The sequence below is a fragment of the Amaranthus tricolor genome, chromosome 15 (assembly GCF_026212465.1).
Source record: "Amaranthus tricolor cultivar Red isolate AtriRed21 chromosome 15, ASM2621246v1, whole genome shotgun sequence".
Taxonomy (NCBI): domain Eukaryota; kingdom Viridiplantae; phylum Streptophyta; class Magnoliopsida; order Caryophyllales; family Amaranthaceae; genus Amaranthus; species Amaranthus tricolor.
The window spans coordinates 7,898,438-7,907,531 of record NC_080061.1 but is presented as its reverse complement, the minus strand read 5'-3'; positions in this window follow the sequence as shown (position 1 = coordinate 7,907,531).

The following is a 9,094-nucleotide window of genomic DNA, read 5'->3' as shown; positions in this document are numbered from 1 at the left end:
TATGGGTTGGAAATGAGGTGTTTAAATTAAACACGATCCATATTTATCTATTTCAATCACACCCAACCATTCATTTTATATAAAATCCTGATTATAACAATCTTGACCACCACATAACATCATCAATTTCATTGAGTCCCGCACATAACGTTTATATCGGTGCACTAGCCTCACAGTTTTATTATCAAGGTATGAATTAACGATTCAACAAAAAAGTGGCACCTTGCACCAAGTGGTGTGTCGGAACTCGAAACGTATGAGAACAATTGTGATTAAGAAAACAATTCTACTTGAGTCGAAGAAGAAGAAGAAAATATGTTGTCTAAGAATTAAGAAACTACTTTTAGAATCCTAGCAAAAGAGCAGAAGACAAAAAAAAAATTAAAGAATTAGGATCGATCTTAAATTTTTAGAGACACAGGGTGAAATATATTTTATGGGTCCCTAACTATTAAATAGACTATTGGAGATATGGAATATATTGGCTGATTTATGGTGTATATTGTTAGTTGTAAACGTATTTATTAGGGGTTGTACAGTGAGTATTTTTAGGAGTACCATTAGCTGTACATATATTCCTTTCCTTAATAGTCTAAGCTATTCTTGTTAATTAAGCTTAGAGAGATGTATATATAAGGAGTGATACACTTCACTACAAAAACAAGAGAGGAAATAAATAAAAAAAAAAAAAAAAAAAAAAAAAAAACTCATTCATAATTTCTACATAGACATATAAAATAATTTAATGTGTAATTAAAAAGAAATAACTCATGATATAAAATAAAAAAATATTTCTAAGCGCATTTTTGGATGCAAAATATTACTAATAATAGCGTCTAAACAATAAATTCAATATTTTTCTCAAAGCTAACATTGCAAGAAAATCAAATTGAAAATGTTAAGTAATTTAAGAGTGAGTATTAACGTTATAACTAAAAATTACTTATAAAATTAACAGTAAGTATTACATTAACATTACTAACGTTAACATTATATTATAACTAATAATAACAATAATTAATTTAATAGTAATTAATAGTAAGCATTTTTCTCAATACTCATAAAAGTTCACAAAATCAAAATTATTAACTTTATAACATAAAATTAATAATTTAACATTAAGTCAGTAACACAACTTTAAAATTAAAATTTTGCTAACATAATAAATTAATCAATCAAAATTACTAAAATAATAAATTAATCAATCAAATTGCTAACATAATAAATTAAATAAATAAAAATTACTTTAAATAAGTTGTGACTATTAGGTTATAATTTACAATTTAAATAACCATAAATTATGAATTAAACATAATAAATTAAAATAAAATCAAATTTTAATAAATTATGAAATAAGATTATTAATTAAACATAATGAATTAAAAATTACGTTACCTTTGTTTACGGTTTGCCAATTGCTAGACGGTGGCTGCCTAGCCGCTACTGCTGTGTGCCGAGTGTCGTGCAGCCGTACTGGCTGCTGCTTTCTGGTCTATGGAGAGTGGAGACAGACGTTAGTTAATAGAAAGTCAAACAGAAGAGCGAAAGTAGGAGAACAATTGTATATATGTATTAATGGCGTTCCAATTTTCAATCTCCCAATTTCCATTGGCAATTACATTGTGATTATTTATTGCCTAATTATCTTTCAATGGGGCTTCCTAGTTTGGCAGTTCCCATATTTAACAATTGATACTTAACTTTTTAATTTTCAAATACACCGAATATTTACGATCATAGCAGATCTCCTGTGAGACGATCGCACATGTTCGATTATTCATAGGTCTAATTCATAATTTTAAAGTTGTCATTTTTAAGTTTGAATTGGACATTTTGAACCTTAAAATAGGCATTTTAAGTTTTGAATTTAAAAATTTTAAACCATTGGAATAGACATTTAAAGTCTTGAAAAAGTTATTTTATAGTTAGAGTAGATAAATAATATATAAAATTAAAGATTGAAGTTGGGGTTTTAAAAGATAAAAGTGGCATTTTAAGTGATCAAATGAGTGTTTTAAGAGTTGAAATTATTAGCTACAAAATTAAATTAAGCCTTCGAAGAAGATTAAACCTTGAAGGAGGGGTTTCAAGTGTTAAGTTTGGGCCCGTTTGGCTTCCTAAGTCTTCAAATGCATTTTTTAAGGCTTGAATTTGGTAAATATATTTTTTTTGTTGCACAAGTAAGGTGACCGCATACAAGTTTGTATGTTAAGAACAAGGCTATGGAGGTTTATTAACTTTAGAAAGTAGGCCTTAAGTACAAGCCCAGCTCACCCCCATAGGGTCGGGCCTGCAGAGAACAAAGAAAACATATCGGCTGAATGCATACAGAAACTAAATACTAAGAAATTACAAATAGTTGGAAACATTTTGTAACACCCTCTTAATTAGGTTAAATTTTTAAAAGGATTGTTAAGGAAAACATAAATCAAACCTAATCATGAGAGAGTTACCGTCACATCTATTTCTGATAAGAAATAAATATAAGGCTAAACAACTATAAAATAATTCAATACAATTTAACAATTAAACAATTCTTACAACTGAAAGTATTTAAATTGGGATATGATTACTAATAAAAACTAATTTCTCGGTGAAGCTCACTCCACGAAACCCCATACGATCAATAACCTACAGAAATATAAATACAAAGAAAGACAAGGGAAAAACTCCCAAAGTCAGGAAATTGAGTGATTCTAACTACATCCCGTAAAACATTTTAGTTTGAAAATAATTTAAGAAAACAAAACATAATTGAGTTGAAAACAATTTTGGAAAAAAATTTAAAGCTGAGTTTAAAAAAAATCAATTTATAAAAACAATATAATATCACATAAACCAATTAATTTATTTGATATTTAATAATGACAACACATATATCTAATTATTAATTTGAGGGAACGAGAACACCAGTAGGCCGAGGCTTTACCCATGTACCTACTTCATCAAGAGATTGTCCCCCAAATAATTCATTAAGGTCAGCAGAGTAGTCTTAGGTAACCCTAGTGTGCACACCCCTTCTACTTGGATCACAACAAATAGAAGGAAGGCCAAATATCATATCAAGTAGCAGAAATAATAACTTGTCGGCAACTATAGGATCACAACAAATATAGGAGCTTCATTTTCCTCGTGTTACACTCTATGTGATGTAATATTTTTTAATAATTACTTGCGAGCACACAAACATATATTATTTATTTTAATTTAGAATCATAAATTTTCCCAAGAAAAATATATCTCAAGAATATTCAATTGCAATAGGAATTTTATATCATAATATTTTTCTCTCAATTTCAATCGTATCTAAAGTCATTATTAAAATAATAATATAACTTTCATAAAAAATAATAATATTATTAATTAATCATGTAACAAATTAGTACTCCCTCCGTTCTTTCATGTTTTTCCACTTTAAGTTTGTCCATTTTTAGAGAAAAATTTAAATTAAATTTTTGAAGTATATATTGAAGATAAAATATATTCATGTGAAATGTTTTTAATATATAATTTTTATAATTGTTTATCATGCGTACTTAGAGAAAAATGCGTGCAAAAATTAAAGTGGACAAACAAAAAGGAACGGAGGGAGTAGTATATATAATTTGCGAATAAAATGTAAAAAGTATAATATAATACAAAATCACGCTTCCCATTTCAACACATTAATTTTCACTTGGCACATGATACTAAATGTAAAATCCTAATTGGATGGACTTTGAGAATTACCTTGTGAAACGAGCCTAGAACATAAATATATTTTCCTATCAAGCTTCCTTTACGAACTTGACGTTTGAATTATAATTTTTGTTTGTAATTTGTAGATAGAAAAAAAAATGGCTAAGAATTGCAAAGTTCTGTAAAGGAAAAAAATAAATTGATAATGTGTGTAAAGAATAAAAAAGGTTAATGTGGGAAGAAAAATCAGAAGGAGATGAGAGAAAATTGATATGGTGAAATATTGAAGATTAAAAACGGTTTAATTTATAAGTATAAAATGAGGTAGGTTAATAGAATTAGAGGAAAAGTGTATAGGATAATGGAGTTAAATGAGGGGTTATTTTAGGAAGTGGGGGAAGAAAGTTTAATTTTAATTTTTTTTTAAGTAGCTGTATAAATGAGGTTTTTTTTTTTTTAATTCAATTATTATTTTTTTTATATTAAAACTACTCCTTAATTTTTTTGGTTCTTTTATTTTATTTTATTTATTTATTTTATTTAAACCTAATTTGTTTTTTTTTGTTAGTTTAAAAGTATAATTTTCTTAACAAATTTATTATTTTGTTTAAAATTTCTAAATTTTACATTATTAATTATTTTTTTTCCAATTTTTATTTTATTTTATTTTCTTTTATTTTATTTTATTTAATAATATCTCAGATATTACACATTTATATTGTAACAGGAGTGGCAAATCTCGAACATATAATAATGTTTAATACAAAAATATTGCGGAAGTCTCAAAATGCCGAATTGTTAAAAACTTTAAATCATAAAAACTGAAACTTTTAAAACAAAAGTAAAATATTACATCTGATAAGAAATATTATTTTCACAAAATGAAAAAAAAAGAATCATCATCAAGTCGTCAATAAAGATACAAAAAGCAGCTAAGTTCTCGATAAATAGTAATTTCTACGGCCTGGATCGGAACCTAAACTAAATCCTGCAAAATGCTGTCATCCATGATACGGATGACAGCCGATTGAATCGGTCAGCGCTTAATGCCGAGCATAACTTCCTATCCAACTCAAAATACGGAAATTATACGCTACATTTACAAAATAATAATTTAAGTACGAACTTATAATTAATTGACACCACTGTAACTTTTACTATCTGTTCCATACTTTTAAATCATTAAGATACCATTCTCGATCCTGATAGAAGTACGTTACTGTCACTTATACTATCTGTAAATTTTATGCTTAAGTAAGTTCATTTGATTAATACTCATAACCGTACCATGCATCATTGCATCAACACTAATCAAGTTTATCACTAATCAACAAGCAAGCGCAACAATATGACACCTGATATATGTAAGGGTCTGGCTGGATTAGGGCCAAAGCCCTATATCTAGCTATGGTGAGGGCCGTCACCCCATCAATGTTTATGCTCGAGCTTCTACAGGATATGTAGCTAACCCCCTGTTTAACACGACATTTATACGTGCCGGCTAACACGGGCGCCAGGATTTTACATGCCGGTCCATGGTTCGACATTACCTTACTATCAGGGTCATTCAACCAATAATCAGATAATTTCACATAAGTTCATCACATTTTCATTATTACATGCTAACTTTGACTTTATTCAACTGAGATGATAACTTCTTTTATTTAATATAGTTACTACTATAAACTTAAATTTTATCGTTAGGCCCTTGTAGTTCATAAATTAATCTTTATCCATTATATTTTATTTATCACTCTATATTTAATAGTTTTCTCATTTATCACCAAAAATTTTACTTATTTTATTAATAATCTCTACTTTAATATTTTCTACTAGTAGCTAATAAAATTTATTTTTCTTGTAATAAACTCCTAAAGTCGATATTACCTAACTTAGAATCAATACAACTTATTCTTTTAGGATAATTAATTATTTTATTTATAACTCCAAGTTAAATTATAATCTCTGGATAAGTTTTTCAAATCCAACAATTTCACAAAAGTCAAAGTTTCAAGTTTTAGGGAAACAAATAACTTTATTAAGTTTACAAAAAAATAAATATTTTAGCAAATAATCATAAAATTTGGAACTTCTTAATAATTAATATCTCTAGTTATAAAAATAGAGTGACACTTTCAAATTTTTCACAAAAATTAATATTTCAAGTAAACTTTGTAATTTTATGAAAATTTAATATTTTTAGTTGTAAACCAAGTAAAACTTTAAAACTTCACAACAATCATTATTTTAAGTAAACTTTATAATTTCACGAAAATCAATGTTTTAGATATAAAACGGGTAAAACTTTATTTTTTACGTTTTCATAAAAATCAATATTTCACTCATAATCTAAGAGACAAATTTCTAACAATACTTTTACATCTTTGTACATAAATTTTTGCTCAAATAGTAAACTTAAAAAAAAATATTTTGTACGACTAGTTTATTTAATATCATAGAAGTTATCTTTATTATAATTTCTCATGTATTCAAGGAAACACTTTGATTGCTTATAAAAAGTTATTCACAAATATATTTAATCTTATTATGGATACTTAGTAACTTATATTATTTAATTATTATTTTTTTATTATATATAAACTAATATGGTCAAATAGCCTAGGTTACTTTTGGAGTATTTTCCACTTATAAACAACTTAATTTATTTTATTGTAGTATATCCTAAGTTTAAATAATTAACATAATCACTAAAAAAAAAAAGAAACTTCAACACAATAACTTGAAAATTTGATAACATAAATATCAAATAAATTCTAATAACAACTTTTTAAATATAATCCTGGTTAATATATAACATGTTCATAAAAACTACTCACAACTTATTAAAATTATTTCAAACTAACATAAACATATTAAAAATAAATTCTAGCATAAACATACTTAATTATAATAACATTCCTAATATATCATATAACCCATAAACATACTAACAAAAATTTATACATAAGTAAAAGTTAATTTTAGTTAGAGCATAATAATCCACCCAACTTTCTAACATGTTCAAAATTTATCAAACAACATACTAACAATATTTTTAGCATAAACATAATTTATCATGCCCCATATATTTCATACTTTATATATTATAAAGTAAATATAATGTAAAATTTACACATAAAAAGTAGGGTAAGAAATTATACCATACTACCACCAAGGATTAATACTAATAAGTACTAATTAGGAAAATGGATAGTGTGATCCTCCAAGCTCCAATGCTTCAAGCCAAAAACCCCAAAATGATGATTTTCAAGTACCCAAAACTATACCCAACTATACTTCTTCTTCTTGATTTTCTTCAACTAATTAATTTTAGGAAATTAGTATATGATATAATGAAGTAAAATTAGGAGCAAATGGAAGAAAAATAGATGACTTTATTCCTTAATATTACATAACTTGAATGATATATTTTAGGTGAGTTTTGTTTTAAGTTTGCAAGGTTGAATGTTAGGAAAATAACTAGTATAAAAGAAGATATTTATGGGATAAGATCTTATAATGTTTAGATAAATAAAAAATAAAAAAAAAAAATCATGGCTCCATATCTTACCCATAACCATTCAATATGATGGTAAGGATGAAGTTTTAATTTCTTTTCAAACTTACTTTACCTATGTAAGTAAATAAGTAATAAAAAAAAAGGTAGGTTTTGACTAATTAGTTTTAGGTAGTTAGGATTAGTTTAGGTGTAAAAACAAGCTTAAAAGTGTAATTAAATTTAGTACTATAATTATACTAGTTTTAAAATAATTTAAGTGAAAGTGTTAAAGTCGTTAAAATAACTGTTAATGGAATTAATTAGGAATTAAGCATCTAAAACGTAAAACTTTAGTAAACCGTAAGTTAATTAAATAATTTTGAAAATTTTTAAGTATATAAATTAGTAATTAAAACTTTTGGGCTCAAAAAGAATATTTTAGAATTATAAAATTTCGAGTTGGAAATAATTTAAAGAACTCGGACACGTATTGAAATTTTAAGAGAATATAAAATTGGATAAAAGAATTACATCTTGAGGAATAAAATTATATATGATGACTAAATTAAATTGGAGTTTAGGGATTATGAATTAAAAATTTATCGGAAAAAAATTAATCAGATAATTAAAAGAAAATTTCAAGTCTGTTACATATATTCATTTGTATTTATATTTTTATGAGTTTAATAGGCCTAATACTGTATATAGTTTTCTATTTTAGTAAGAGATATTAAATGTTGTAAGTTCATATTTAATTTATTTGATTTTTACTGATTTTTTAACAACGCGTCTCATATGTGGCCGTCTCAATATTAAGATGCCGCATATGTTATGATGACATATTGTTTAAAAGCGCTCACATATAGTTAAAAATCCGTCACATATGGCTTTAAAACTAAACACATATAGTTTAAAATTCATCCAACAAAAATTTAAAATGTGTAAAACTAACAGATATAAATTGATCACATACATCATAAAACGAGTCATACACAACTTAACCATGAATAATTCTAACTTTAAGGGGTATTTGCCTAGAGTAAATTTCAGGTAATTTTTCCAATTTATTTTTGGTAATTACAAATTGAATTTGCAAAAGCTCTACATATTACAATTCCTAAAAGAAAGAATACAATTAAAAAATAACCAATAACAAAATAATTAGGGAATAAAAATGAGAGTGCAATATGTTTTAGAGCTGTAACTTTGAAAACTTTAATATGATATACAATAATATATATAAAACTTATTTGTGTATGCCATCCAATCTGGTCTAATTCCTGTTTTTTCTAGTTTTAGAAAGGAGTGGACCCAAAACCTGAAACTGTAAGCTTTTATTACTGGAGATTGGATCAAATGCAACTTGTCTAATCTTTTCCAATTGCAGTCTGGACCGCTAATTAAGTCTAATTTTACATACCCAAGTCAAATGCCTCTCTAACATAAAATCACAACAAGTAAATATGAAATTGAAGAATACGCAACAAATGGATAAATATACCCAATTCCTAAAGTTCGCACCCCCAGTTCATATTTTCGCCACCTCTGTGAAATTACTAATTTGCCCCTAGCTTTTAAAAAAATTAATAATTTGAGTCGCCCAAAAATGAGCGATTGGACCCCGGTTCAATCACCCAAAATTTGGCGATTGAACCGGGGTCCAATCGCCATTTTTGGGCGACTCAAATTTTTTTAAAATTTTTTTTTTGGAAAATTTATAATAATAATAATAATAATTATTATTACAGTTATTATTATTATTATTATTATTATTATTATTATTATTATTATTATTATTATTATTACTATTACTACGGTTATTATTATTAATATTATTATTATTATTATTATTATTATTATTATTATTATTATTATAAATTTTCCAAAAAAAATATAAAAAAAAAATTAAATCGCCCA